The sequence below is a fragment of the Quercus suber genome, unplaced genomic scaffold, assembly GCF_002906115.3.
Source record: "Quercus suber isolate HL8 unplaced genomic scaffold, Cork oak 2.0 scaffold_693, whole genome shotgun sequence".
Lineage (NCBI taxonomy): Eukaryota > Viridiplantae > Streptophyta > Magnoliopsida > Fagales > Fagaceae > Quercus > Quercus suber.
The window spans coordinates 28,103-44,173 of NW_027070134.1; positions in this window are offsets into that span (position 1 = coordinate 28,103).

Genomic DNA, 16,071 nt, shown 5'->3' on the forward strand with positions numbered 1-16,071 from the left:
ATCCCTACTTTTTTTTTTTTTTGGGAGAATCAATCCCTACTTCTATTTATATTAACAAATCAAAACACTCTAGTTTAGGTGACTTAATACATAGAAGAGAAGTTTACCTTCAAACTAATTTGGAAGAAAATTTCTCAAATCTACCATATGACAATTGATAAAATCATTTACATGTATTTTTAGTTATATAACTTATTTAATGAATTATATGACTTTATTTAAATATGAAAATAGATGGTGTTACAATATATATATATATATATATTTTTTCCATGTTTTAAAAATAAGAAAAAAATCCTGTATAATATAAAGTGTTTTGGGTAAATATTGTTAAAATCTAAATTTATAGGCAGTTAAACGAGGAGAGAGATAGAATTCGGTAGGGAGATTCTGACATCAAATTTTACTTTTGTTGAATTGCGGAATTTGATGTAAAATATTCTCTCTTGCTTCCAATTGGTACTGTCCTTCTGTTTTTTTGCCGCGTGATACATATTGGTTTCTTAGTTGATTTTGATTTTGATTTTAATTTTTGGTGATGGTTTCTTTAAAAACATAAATGCTACTGGCAAGGTTTTAACCGAACAAACCACCAAGTTACTCCACACTTTGATAACTATATTGGAAGCTAAATTATTTATTCTGAAAATAAATAAATATTTCAATAAATAAAGTATATATCTATATATATTTTTTAAATCAATAGTTATAACTAAAGAGGACACACAGGAGCAGAGGTATGCCTCACACCTTATTTAAGAGCTGACCCCCAGATTATCAAAAAAAGAGCTGACCCCCCGATTATTAAAAAAAAGGGCTGACCCCCAGATTATCAAAAAAAAAAAAAAAAACCTGAGAGAAAAGCTGGCCCTATATCCCAAATCTCAAGTTTTCATCTTTTGACTTTTCCTTTCGTCCTTTAAGCATGGTGACCATATATCACATTTTCTCTTTTTTTGAGCGAGTCCATATCTTATATCTATTTTAAGGACTTTGAGTGAGAAGATATCCCATATTTATTTAAGGACCTAGCTAGGTTGTATTGGTGTGAAAATTATCATCGGAGAGTAGGGAGACTGTAAGGGTATAATATTAGACTTTTTTTTTTTTTGGACAACATATAATATTAGACTTTTAGTAGCAACTCGTGACAGGAAGCAAATTCGAGATAATTTTTGTGCTAATGGGCACCTTGTGATGAAGTCCAAACTCTTCTAGTCATGTGTAGGTTTTAGAGTTTTAGGGTTTGTTTCGAAACAGGCTGTCTTACTAAAATTAAAATTTTTTTATTGAAAATACGTAAAATAAATAAATAAATAAACTAAACTAAAAGCTGGCTGCTTATGCTTTACCGCAGCATAATATGATTATATGGATGGTGGGGAGTAGAAAAATATTGAATACTCTGAGTGTACTATAAATGTATATTTCTTCATTTTAATGAATTGTGGGTCCTACTATAAATTTAATTAATTGGACTTATAGTTATGTGAGAGGGGGAATATATATTTATAGTACTCTAGGAGTATTCAATAATTATCTGGGTCTGTTTGAGATCCGCTTATTTTGTTGAAACTGAAAAATTTTTTTGCTGAAAATATTGTAGGTAAATGTAAAAGTTAGCTAAAATAGTATAGTATAACTCATGAATAGTACTAAAAAGTATAGTGGGGTTTATAAATAATAACAAAATAAACTAAATAGTAAAATAAGTTGATAAAAATAATTTTTATCAAACACACACTTAAAGTAGGTTTATATGTTCATAAAAAACGTAGGTTTAAATATTTGTGATTTGTTGTTGCTAGGAAATGTCTCCATGCCTGCAGCCTGCGTGAGGCCAAGTTTTTTATGATATAAGGCTCTAGAGTCCGTACGACTTGATCCTGGAAGGCTGTAAAACAAGACTTTGAAACTTAAACCTTTGTCTAATTATGCGGTAAAACAAGACTTTGAAACTTAAACCTTTGTCTAATTATGCTTTACCGCAGCATAATATGACTATATGGATGGAGGGGAGTCCTCCTTTACTTCCGGTCATTAATTGCTTTTGTTTTTTGGTTTCTTCTTCTATATTGTTCTCTTCTTTTACTACAATTCATATTAGTAACTTTTTAACTAACATTAATTTTAAATTAGAGAGGTACTTGATACAAATTGCAGCATTGGCATGGAAATTCTCATTGATAATTCAAAATGACAATTAATTAATGTGAAATTAAACTACAATTTAATTTAATTTAGACTAGAATAGAAATTCTATCATGTATAATAATAAATAAATAAATAAAAACTTTTCATTTAATACATTTTGTAAATGTTTCACCAAAAGTATTATGGTGATGTCTAAATTTTTGAATCTATTTGGTTTGTTAATATTTTGAACTTTTCATTTATTATATCATGACTTTTCTCAGACTTCGCAAAAGTGGGATTTAAAGTGGTATCCACTAGGTATGGCTTGGTTTGGTTTTAGTTTGTAGTTAAATTGCTAATATTTGCATTTTTTTACCCATCTTTAAAGGTGGATGTCCCTTTGGGTCCGCTTGCCTGCTTGGCTATACGGTTCCTCTATGTAAAATGAAGAAGTTTGAGTTTTCTGATATGTTAATCTTTATTCCAAAAGGACATTTATTTCTCATACGTCCTCCAAAATTGATGATTAAACCATAGGAAAATTGGGAGGTTGCTCATCTTGATTCTTGACCGCTAAATTATTTGTCCGTAGAACTGGCTGAATAGAAACTCCTTTTGGTCCTTTCAAAAGTTAGTGAATGGTCATTGCATCTACCTCAGTAATAAGATAGCCCATGTGAGGAAACTTCACTTATATATGCGTGTCTACGTTTATTTTTGTTAAAATATATAGTTTATTACTAGGTGCTAGTGAATACGGATTTTACGAATATATGTGTACACCAAAAGGTACCACCTAGTTGAGCTACAAAGCTTTTAACTATTATAGCACAATCTTAAATAAAAGGTAAAGGGAGTACATACATGAACAATTTGATTCTTCGATGACCTCAAAAAGAAAAATAAGTGCGCTTTGATGCATTTTACTAATTTCTTATTTGCTAAAATTATTATAAATTATGAGAAGAAGAAATTTAAAAGAAAAAAAAAAAGCACACTTAGTCATAAAAATTCTAATATCTTGTCAACAAATTAAAATAGGTAATATTCCATTAGTTAGTTAATCATTGATATCTATTATTTAGGGTTTGGAATTAGGAAAATAAGTATCTAAAACCATGGAATAAATTGTGTTTAAAGGAAATAAGCTGTTTTTCTCTTTCATTTTTTTTTTTTTTGGTATTATATCAAATTAAATTGATTATCTATATATTGGTTCTCCTCATTAAAAAGAACAGTTAATGCTACTAAATTACAATGCTCTTGATATATATAAACACTGATAATATGTTTATATATGTGTCTATTTTTGTTAACATTAATTTCTGTTATTATTATTATTATTATTTGATAGATAGATAGATAATGGGGGGGGGGGGTGTTTGAGGTATAGAGGTGGGCACCACCCAATTATAGCATTATTATTGTGTTATCAATTTTTGGTTATATTCCTTGCTTGTATTATATGATATTGTATGATTATTTATATTGTTGTTTATCGCCATTGAATAAAATAAATAATATATATATATATATATATATATATGGCTCTATTTCATTAATTTTATAATATATAAAAAAGTTAATAATTTAGAAACTAATTATGCACATCTGGATTCTAATATTAACATTTTAGTTCCCATATATAGAGCGTTCTTTTAGATCTTCAAAAGTCGAATCCAAAGAGCATATATTTAGATCTCTAATGGCCGAACCAATATACTAACTTATTTTAAGATACTAAGTTGTAATAATATACACAATAAAAAGAAATTATAAAAAGAAAAGTAAAAACATATTTTGTCATATATATTGTTAAGGAGAACAGTCAATACCACTAAATTACAATGCTTTTGGCATATATAAATTTTGACCATATATTTATATATGTTTTTTTAACATAATGTTTAATTATTATTATTTGTGATTGTTTGTGTTTGTAGTCGGCCAGGGTTGCCCTACAGCCAACTTAGACCGACGCCCACGAATCCATACATATTGAGCTAAGACACGTACATGCTGATAACGTGTAAAGTTGAGAATGTGAAGCACACAAAGGTAAACAGCGGTCAACAGGAAGAGGTCTTGGTCTAAGGATTTAAATATATTTCGTCGTTACAGATTTCCACTGCCAACTTAGACTTTCCACGAGGTGGTCTTGGTCTGGGATCCGCACGCAGATGTTTATAGTTTATACCCTAAAATGATGGAAGATCGAACACACAGTATTTAAAGAGCGATCATCCTGATTTAAAAACAATTGAATCTTGATTTGAAGGGCATAATAAACACAGCCCACGTTTGAAAATCGTAAAATCCTATTAATCGTAATTGAGGGACCTACTGGTCTAGACTGTTTTGAAAATGTTTGAAAAGCCAGGCTTTTGACTGCTCGGTGCTACACATGTTTCCAAATTCTGAAAAATCAAGCCCACGATTACTGTGTGAAGTTGTGGACTTAAGGCACTTAGGTATAGAACAACTTTCAAGTCCTGGAGTAACGTTAATTTGAGGAAAAATTCTAAAACTATGTAAAATGACACAATGTGTATCACAATTGCTTAAGTGGCAGATGATGAATAGTAAAAAAAATGATAGGTTCATGTGAAAGTGATAAGTAATCAATCACAATTTGACACGTAAAATAGTTGTGGCAAAAATTATAGTAATTTATGTGATATTAGAACCATTTTAATTTATGTGAAGAGAATGCACAGATAATAAGACATTGTGATTACGAATGATGATGGCTATTTGGACGTAGCAGACTGTTAGAAGTATTGGTTAAATGATTAAATTAACCATATCCTAATAATTTAAACTATTGGAACAATCGGTAATTTAACACAGACTATCAATGAAGATTTTTTATTTTTATTTTTTGGAATTATCCTAAATAATTTGAAATTTTTTAAAAGAACCTTATCATTTTGGCCCCCCATACCCGATAATACACACACACACATATTTAAGAAAGTCTAAAAATAAACATAACTTCATTTAAATAGAAGAATAATACTAGAGATACAAACTAAGTTATAAAAAATATTACAAACTACTGATGTGGTGAGTGATTATTGATAAATAAAAAAATGATATTAATGGTTGGCTTAGATGAAAACCAATAAGAGGTTGCCCACGTAAATATTTTGTAAAAATATTGTAAAATAAAATGCAATCCATAAATATGTATGTAAAAAAATTAAATAATTAAACATTCAGCATTTTTAAAATGAACATATAAATATTTTATCAATTACCTCAAAAAATAAAAGGGAAATTTTCTAATTTTCATCCCAAGTTCCCAACACATCTAGGGCCTAGTGAACTAATTAAGTTAATTAACATGCAAAGCGCGTGGTAACACAAACAAATCACCAATTATCTAAAGTATGCAGCGTAAATTAAATTGATAAAGTGATTTGTTTACGAATGAGGAAAAACTATACAGCAAAACTCCAACGGTTGATTTTAAATTCACCATTCCCGAGAATCCACTATTATCAAAACGAGTGATTACAAGTAAAGGAATCCTAGTACCTTATACCAACTTACAGTTGAACCATCACCCCAATACCCAACTGGACTTACTCTGTAGTGACAATTTCTCATTTTCAATGCACAGCTTCTAGTATGTGACTAATAAATAATTGCACGGATCCCAATACGCGACTTAATCACCAACTTGAGAAGGATTTTGGCTACAAAGTTTTTCAGTTCATCCAGACGATGAAAATTAAGAAGCTCATTGATCACAAAACCCTACGGTGTACAAACACAGCAGCTTGTTCAAGAGAAAGATGAACTATGACAAATTTTATCTCCGATCACAATTTGCATGAACAAGATTTTGCTCTACACTTATGCAACTATGCAACCTTTGATGGCCCTCAAAATAATCCTTATATATGTTTAGGGTTGTGAGAAAAGAAAGCCTAAAGACATACTCACGGATTGGATGAAAATCAACTCTGAAAAACTGAGTTTCATAAACCTCGATAGATAGCTATCTATCGAGTTAGCTGTCAAGCCACAGGTTTTAGCAGCTTTTAAATCTCAATAGATGCTAGCTGTCGAGTTTTAAAATCCAGCACTTCATTACTTGATTCTTGGACAGACTTGCATGGCTTTAACACTTGAACTTGAAACCTTGTTTCTTAAAGTATTAAACACATCCTAGATTTACCCAAATACAAGTAAAATGCATTTTGTCAAATGATTAGCCAATTACATAAAATAGTGACACATGTTCCTAATATTGAATAATATATGTCCTAACAAAGTCCTCCACACAATTGTAGAAAATTTTGCTCACAGTGCTTTCACAGGTAACATTTTCTCTCTTTGTCTTCGTTGGCATTTGCTTTCTTTTCTTTTCTTTTTTTTCTTTTTCCAGTTCTTTCCTTTTCCCATTGCTGCCACAGTTTTGTATTTACAATATAAAAGTAAAAGTTCTATATGGCTAAACTGGACAAGAAGAAGTGGAAGACAAGCTTGAAGCTTTCGTAAGCCCCTCAACCCTATACAGTACTCCTGTGTTACTTTACTTTTCATTTGCTTTCTTTTTGTTAGATTCTAAAAGTTTAGAATAATTGGCAAACTGTGAGTACAAATTTGTCTAGGTATAGATCTTAGAGTTTATAGGGTTTATTAGACAATGTTCAAGGTGTTACAATTCATAACACAATAACATAAAAGCTGCAGAAAAAATAATTCGAATTCAGTGAAATCCGACCGATCCAAAATTAGATCCAACCGATCAAAAATCGCAAACATGAATTTCTGCAAAATTCTATTTTAGCCCAAACTTTGCTTAAACGTTTTGAGTTTCAAGTGAAATACTTCTAGTATATAAATGAAAACTCTAACTACGTTTTGGAAATCATTCTCATATCATTAGATCCAGTAGATTTGAAGTTGCTACAATAAGATCAATAATAGCTAATGATTTAAACTTTCAAGGGTGGTGTTTGAGTCACAAACTGGAGAGTTTGTGTTACTAAACTTTTGAATGAGATCTCAAAGTTACAAGTAAGGGTGTGCTTGTGTTGGTTTAAATCCAAGAAGAGTAGGAGTTCATGGATTCAGAGCTTACACGTGGTCGTGTTAGTAAGTTACTACATGAGGTAGCAATAGATTTAGGGTTAAATTTGATTGTGAAAACTTCAATTCTCTTATGGTGGATTTGTTTTACCTTGAGGATAGTTAGGTGAAATCCTCTCTAGGTTTTTACCTTAAAATAGTTTGTTTCATCGGTTTTCTTAGGTTATCATATCGTGGTGTTGTTTACTTTTCTACATCTTTTCATGATATGATTTGTAAAGTTGTGATTTACAACTATTTTGTGTTGGCTTTTATTCCGTGCCAAATTTGATTGCAATTTTGTTCAATCTTTTGTACCCTGTATTTTATATGGGATTTCATTGTAAGGGTTGTATGTGAGAAAGAACATAAAGACTCAAGGCAAATTGAAGATCAAAGAAGTTTTCGTGAGTAGCTCGTGAGAAGCCTTCCTACAAAATGAAGCATGTGCTCAGCACATGACTGAAATACGAAGAGTCATGACAGATGGTGATAACTGGTTTTCGCAAGTGTCTCGCGGGTAAGGCCTTCCCGCGAGATACCTGCGAAACATTTTATTTTGCCAATTTGTTATATTTGATACACCAAGTCTCTACCCACACTATATATACTCACATTACCCACATATTGTGAGGAGTGCTTTTCAAAGAGAAAACCCTAGTCATTACCCTTGAGAGTGAGAGATTGTTATACCCACAATTCTCTACACAATCCATTGTGGTTTTCCTCAACTCTGACCTCTTCATTTCCAAATCCTTAAGAGGTTGATAGCCCAAACACTTACAACACCCATCCTGAGTGTAAAGTGAGGTTTTGGTGCTACTAGGAAGTATTGGAAGAAGCCATTTGTTTGGTGGATGCAATCGGGCTGAATTACATGATCTGGAGAGCTAGAGAAGACAAGGCTTTGTTAAGTCAGTTGGTAGTAGGAGTTTAGAGGGCTCGAGTACATGGGGTAGACTAGGTTTAGAGGGTCTTTTATTATTTGTGTACTCCAACTTACTCTCTAGTGGATCAATTTATCGTTTGGAGGGTGACGGAGAGGTTTTTCGCCAAGTTCTTCAGTTTCCTCTTTGATAACACATTGACGTGTTATCTTGTGTTAGCATTCTTCTTCCTTACTCTTTTAGCTTTCATTTTACTGTTGTGATTTGATGAATATGGCTTAGAGTAGTTACATTCTTTGTTCGCTTGTATTTACTCTATTCCGCACTTAGTTTAGGTTAGAGAAAATCAACCGAGCCATTATTTTAGTTTAGGGGTCTAAACAACTCTAGTTTAGGTTAGAGTAAAATCAATTGAGCCATAATTTTAGTTTAGGGGTCTAAACAACTCTAGTTTAGGTTAAAGTAAAATCAACCAAGTCATAATTTTAGTTTAAGGGTCTAAACAGCTCTTGTGTTTTTACACAAATTCAAGCTTTCAATTGGTATCAGAGCGGGTACACTTGCTATGGTTTCATTACTTAAGTGTGATCCTCGACCCTGTTTGAGATTGACTAATCTCATTCACTTAATGCACTTCCATACTTTGATGGGAGCAGTTATGCTTTTTGAAAAGTCCATATGAAAGTATTTCTATGTTCTATTAATGCTAATGTTTGGGATGTTGTCGAGATAGGATGGACTAGGCTGAAGGCCGCCAAATCCACATGAGATAAGGCTGCTCTTGCAGCAGCTAATGCTAATAGCAAGGCTTTATGCAATTTTTTGTGGTGTTTCCCCTTGATGAATTTCACAAGATCTCTCATATTACAATTGCCAAGAAGGCATGGCAAATCTTGGAGATGACCTACGAAGGCACCAAAAAGGTGAAGGACACCAAGTTGCAAATGCTTACCACACAATTTGAGGAGCTGAAGATGAGTGAAGACAAGTCATTCGACTTATCTTATGGGAAGCTAAATGAAGTGGTGATTGAGAAATTCAACTTGGGAGAAAAGACGGAGAACTCCAAGATTGTAAGGAAGATTCTACATTCATTGCCGGAGAGTTTCCGTGCAAAGGTCACTGCCATCGAAGAGAGTAAAGACCTTGATGAGATTAAAATTCAAGAACTCATCGATTCTCTCCAAACTTATGAGCTATCTTTACTACCTCAAAGGAAGAGCAAATCTCTTGCTCTTAAGACAGACAATGAGAGATTGGAAGCTCAAGACTCATTGGATGAGGATGAGGTTGAAAGGGATGTGGCGTACCTTGCCAAGAACTTCTGTAAGTTCCTAAAGTTCAAGAGAGATGGAAAGTCTTTTGAAGGGCAAATTCTCAAAGTTCAAGAAGGACAAGAAAGACCTCAAGAAGAAGGATTTAAGAGATTCCTCACAGTCTGAAATGGTCACATGCTTTAAGTGCAAAGGGCATGAGCATGTGAAAAAAGAGTGCCCCACATATTTGAAAGCGAAGGGTAAAGTCTTTGCAACTACCCTTAATGACTTAGATGATTCAAATTCTGATTTGGAAGAAAGTTGTGATGGAGAAGGAAATTACTCCGCATTTATGACCATTGCACCCATGGACTCATCGGAAGATTTAAGCCTTCTAGTGGAAAAACTTGGTGAGCACAATGAAGCAAAGTCTATGGGAATTGGGAAAGAATCGGATGATAAAGATGAATGAAACAAGGAACTGCAAGAATCTTATAATTCTCTTCTTGAGAAAACCGGAAAGTATGCTAGAGTGGCTAAAGCAGCCATCAAAAAAATGAAGAAAGCTAAACAAGACTACAATAGCATATTTGTAAGGTACAAGGAAATGAAGTGTGAAGTTGAGGCGCTAAATGGAGAACTCACCAAGACCTACTCCAAGATCAAGTTTCTTAAGCTTGAGGTGATTCAAGCTAATGCCAAAGTGGAGCACATTGCCTCCAAGAAACTAGACGAAGTGCTTGCACATCAAAAATCTTTTTCTGACAAGAGTGGATTATGATACCTTAGAGAGAGTAGTTCAAGTGCCAATGTGTTCAAGGAGATAAAGTTTGTTAAAGCTAAGGAACCAATGGTAGCAACTCCAAGTGTTGAGAATGCAAAAGTAGAGAAGAAGCCAAATTGAACCACTCAAAAGTTTTTAACAAAACTTCAAAATCCATTTGTGGCCAAACCCAAGGCTAAAGGGAACTCTCTCCTAAAGCCTTAAAGGGGTCCTCAAGTTCAACACTCCTGCCACCATTGTGGAGTTAGAGGACACACAAGACCTAACTGCTATAAACTTCACGCATTAAAGAAAGCGAATTCTCAAAGACTAAGAGGACAAGGAAAGGGAAATTGGAACGCCAAGCAATCAAAAGGATGAGAAGCTGATTCCAGGTTTCGTAATGTGATAAAGATAATTGATACCATCACTTCTTGTTTGGCAGGCTTCAGCCAAATGTTTAAGAATCAGAGCACTAGTACCCAATCCTCTAGGGATATCCCCCCAAACGCACGTGCCGTGTGGGTGAAGAAGGGTACACATACATAAGCATTTGACCATGTCCATGCATCAATTCTTCCTATATGTTGTGACTTTGAATTGGTTGTTTGCTTATGTTTTACATTCTAGCATGTTTCTGTTCAAGTTTGTTTTGTGCTTCTTGTTGTTGTAACATTTTGGTGAAAGAATCTGTTAGGACATATGTGTTTTCATTTGTTAAGAACATATGTCATTTGTTTATGTAAATTGGCTAATCCTTTGACAAAACGCACTCTACTTGTAATTGGGTAGTTTTAGGTGTTTTTAATACTTCAAGAAATAAGGTTTCAAGATCAAGTGTTGAAGTCATCAAGTCTGTCCAAGAAAAACAAGCTGAAGTGCAAATTCATTAACGCTCGACACCTTCTCGATAGCTCCTCGAGACCTGCTATCTGTCGAGATTTATAAAATCAGATTTTCTGATCTGATTTCTTGGGATCCGTGAATGTGCTTTTGGGCTTTCTTTTCTCCTAAACCTAGACATATAAAAGAATTATTTTAAGAGCCGTCAAATTGTACACAAATTGCACAAGCATTGAGCAAACTCTGTTCAAGCAATTTGTGATCAAAGATGAAGTTCTTGACCTAGTTCATCTTCTCTGAAGAAGTTGCTGTGTATTTGCACCAAAAGATTTTGTGACCAAGTATCTTCTTGATCTTTATCATGTAAGATGAATTGAAGAACTTTGCAGCCAACCTCTCTTTCAAGTTGGTGTTGAAGTCGCGTATTGGGATCTGCACATTGGTTAGTCACGTACTTGGGAGCCGTGCATCAAAGGTGGGAACTGTCACTACAGATCAAGTCCAATTGAGTATTGGGGTAAGGGTTCAATTGTAGGTTGGTAAGGTACTTGGGATTCCTTTACTTGTAACCGCTTGATTTGATAATAGTGGAGTTTCGGAAGTGGTGACCTGAAAATCACCTGGTGGGGTTTTTGCCGCGAGATTTTTCCCCATTCGTAAACAAATCACCGTGTCATTTAATTTTCACTGCATATTTAGTTATTTGGTGATTTGTTTATGTTACCACGTGTTTGCATGATAAATTGATTAATTAATAACTTAACTAATTAATTAATTAATTTCTATCAAAAGGGGTCAATTTAGTTTGTGGCCTATCAAGTGGTATCAGAACAGGCACACTCTTATTAGGTTTATTCTTTACTGTGTTGATCCATTGACCCCTGTTGTCATGACTAAAACTGGCTTGAAGAGATCTTTGTTTTCAAATACATCTTGTTTTTCTAATCACTATTTGCTTGAGTGTCTCAAAAAATACAAGTCTAAAAGTTATTTGAATTCTTTTATGATGACTATTGGAAAAGAACTCAGTTTGGCTAAGAAGAAATTAGACTGTCTCAGAATAAAAATGTGTAAAGGAGCTCGTTTGAGAAGAGTGAAAGTTAAAGGCTTAGCTCATAAAAGGCAGTTGAGAGAAAGAACCATTCCCTCTGATTTGTCACCTAAGCATGAAGTGTGTTTCATGATGAAGTCTGCATTCAAAGTGATGGACACATGTCTATGGCATCTTAATAGTGGTTGCTCAAGACACATGACTAGAGACCGATCTCTCTTCAAGGTCTTCAAGTCTAAGAAAGGTGGCAATATTACTTTTGGTGATGGAAGCAAGTCACAGATTAAAGGGAAAGGAATCATATCTCTACCAGGACTGCTGGTCATTGCAAATGTTCTTTATGTAGAAGGTCTAAGGGTGAACCTATTGAGCATAAGTCAGATATATGATCAAGACTTCATGGTGCTATTCTCAAAGGGAAAGTGTCTTGTCATGGATGAGTCTGGAAAGAAGCTCATTAATGGGGTTCGCACTTTGGACAACTGTTATGGATTGGTTCCTGATACTGATATTGTGTGTAATAGCATTCGTTTGCCTAATGAAGATCTATGGCATCAATGAATGAGATATGCTAGTTACAAGCATCTATCTATTGTATCTAAGCATGAATCAGTCTTGAGGATACCAAAGCTTAGTAGAATGAGCAATGTGGTATGTGGACCATGTCAGCTTAGGAAACAAACGAAAGCTAAGCATCCAGGCACTCAGACATCAGCTACATCTAGACCATTGGAGCTTTTACATCTAGATCTTATGGGTCCAACTAGAACCGAGTCTCTTGGTGGTAAAAGATATATCATGGTTGTGGTAGACGACTTTACTAGATACACTTGGGTCATTCTACTTCGATCCAAGTCTGATGCTCCTGAGCACATTGAGGCTTTATGCACAAGACTACAGAATGAAAAAAGCCTAAAGATTGATTGAATTAGGAGTGACCATGGTAAAGAATTCAAGAACTCATACATAGAGTCTTTCTGCATAAGATGAGGTATATCTCAAGAATTCTCTGCTCCTATTACGCCTCAGCAGAATGGGGTGGTTGAAAGAAAAAATAGAGTTATTCAAGAGATGGCCAAAGCCATGTTGCATAACAAAGATGTGGCTAAAAACTTGTAGGGAGAAGCCATAAACACTGCATGTCATACAGTTAATATGGTGTACTTCAGACCCGGTACCAAAAAGACTCCCTATGAGTTATGGAAAGGAATGAAGCCAAATGTGAAGTATTTCAAGATCTTTGGAAGTACTTGCTTCATTCTTAAGGATAGAAAGAATGTGTGAAAGTTTGACTCTCCAAGCGATGAAGGCATATTTCTGGGTTACTCGTCTACAAGCAAAGCTTATCGGGTATACAACAAGAGAACTATGAAGGTAATGGAGACAATAAATGTCGTCATTGATGAGTCTTCAGATTCCAGTTCTAAGAAAGGCATTGAGGAACTCTCCAAAGAAATTCTTCCTCCTGAGCCTAGGGAAGTTCAAGATATTGTTGAACAAGAACCTATGTCCCCAAGTACTCCTAGTATTGTGGAAGACTCTACAAATATTCCTACTTCACCAGATTCTGAGTCTTATGAAGAAAAAAGATCTTCTTCTAGAATCAAATTAAATCATCCTCCAGAAGTTATTGTGGGAAACATGAATGAACTCACATTAAGGAAACGTACAGTTGATAAATGTGTTGCTAACTTTGTGTCTTATTCTTGCTACTTGTCACAGGTTGAACCCAAGAAAGTTGAGAAAGCACTACAAGATAAAAGTTAGGTCGAAGCAATGCATGATGAACTACTTCAGTTTCAGAGGAATGATGTTTGAACTTTAGTACCTAGACCAAAAGGTGAGCACATCATCGAAACAAAGTGGATATTCCGCAATAAGACTGATAAAGAAGGCAATGTGATCTGCAACAAGACTCGACTTGTAGCTCAAGGATACTCACAAATGGAAGGAATAGACTATGATGAAACATTTGCCCCAGTTGCTCGAATAGAGTCCATCAGAATTCTCCTTGCCCTAGCATGTCATCTAAATTTCAAACTTTATCAGATGGATGTGAAGACTGCTTTCTTGAATGGGCTGCTTAAAGAGGATGTTTATATGGCTCAACCAAAAGGATTCATTGATCCATACTTTTCAGATCATGTGTTGTACCTCAAGAAGGCACTTTATGGGTTGAAGCAAGCCTCTAGAGCTTGGTATGATAGACTTACACAATATCTGGTGTCACATGGGTTCACAAGAGGAAAGACTGATTAAACACTCTTCATCAAAAAGGAAGATGGCGAGTTGATTGTTGCACAAGTGTATGTTGACGATATCATCTTTGGTTCAACTAAGGATGAATTCGCTCATGGCTTCTCAAAACTCATGCAAGTCGAGTTCGAGATGAGCATGATTAGAGAACTAACTCACTTCCTTGGATTGCAGATTCGCCAGCAAGATTCAGGTATATTCCTATCTCAATCTAAATATGCTAAGAATCATCTGAAAAAGTTTGGTTTGGAATCTGCTAGTTCTGTTAGAACTCCTATGAGCCCAAATGTTAAACTCACTATAGACTTGTTAGGCAAGAGTGTTGATCCCTATCTTTATAAAAGCATGACATATAGTCTTCTTTACCTTACTGCTAGTAGACCTGACATTAGTTATAGTGTTGGAGTGTGTGCTAGATATCAGGCTAATTCCAAAGAATCACACATGACTGCTTTAAAACGAATTATAAAGTATGTCAAAACCACTACTGACTTTGGTGTGTGGTATAGTAAGGACACAAATGATGTCTTAGCTGGATACTCAGATGCTGATTGGGCTGGCAATGCTGATGATAGAAAGAGTACTTCAAGGGATTGTTTTTATGTGGGTAACAATCTTGTCTCCTGGATGAGCAAAAAGCAGAACTCCATCTCCTTATCCACTGCAGAAGTTGAGTACATCGCTGCCGGTAGCTGTTGCACCCAACTCCTTTGGATGCAAAAACTCCTTCATGATTATGGTATTTGTCAAGAGCATCTCACCATTTACTGCGACAGTACCAATGCCATCAATATCTCTAAGAACCCGGTTCAACATTCTCGAACTAAACACATAGAGATCCGACATCACTTCATTAAGAAGCTTGTCGAAGATAGTACTCTCACTCTTGAGTTTATCCACACTGATGATCAAAAGGCTGACCTGTTTACCAAACCTCTTGACAGCAAACGTTTTGAATTCCTTCGTCAAAACATTGGTGTCATCTCCATGGATTGATCCTCTTCTCTTGTTCTTCTTCTTTTTGCTTTTGCATCTAGTTTTATGTTTTGCTTTGTTTAACATGTTTTTGTGTGTTTACTTTCAGTTTTGTTTATTTTGTTTTTGATATAAAAAAAAAAACTGAAAAAAATCAGAAAAATACAAAAAACAGTGTGTGGTTTGTGTACTTTGGTACTTGTGTACTTTGGATGGCCATTGAAACAAAGTTTCTAAACTTTGTATCTTGTGTAGTTTAGATTAGCATCTCTATGCACAACTAAGCAAGTGAGTTTTGTGGCTCTTGTTTTTGATGAGTAAGATTAAGTTATCTCTTAAACTTAATACTCGTATCACTCTTTTTGACTGGTAGGACTAGAAAATCCTAAGAGAAAGGCATAAATAACTATCTCAACACTGTTGCCCGCCAATCATATTATGACACTTGTATACTTCGGCATAACAAAAGTGCAGTGTCAAAGACATTCGTATGCTTCAGCATAGCAAAAGTGCGATGTCAAATGCTTAACATCTTAGGTATTTCTTTTCTCTCTTTTTATGCCCATGCATGATATGATAAAAATAAAAGAAAATATGTAAAGAAAAATAAAAAGCAAAAAGATCAAAAATGTTTTAAATATGATTGCAAGCGTATTTTCTAGGAGATGTGGGAGTTATAGGATGTACCTCGAAGGTGATAGTCCCCATCAAACAGTTATGATTGTGTGTGAATTAAAGTTATTTTCTCATATCTCAGATCATCATAACATGTATACACATATGCAATCTTGCGATGTTTTTCACACATAACACGCAATATTC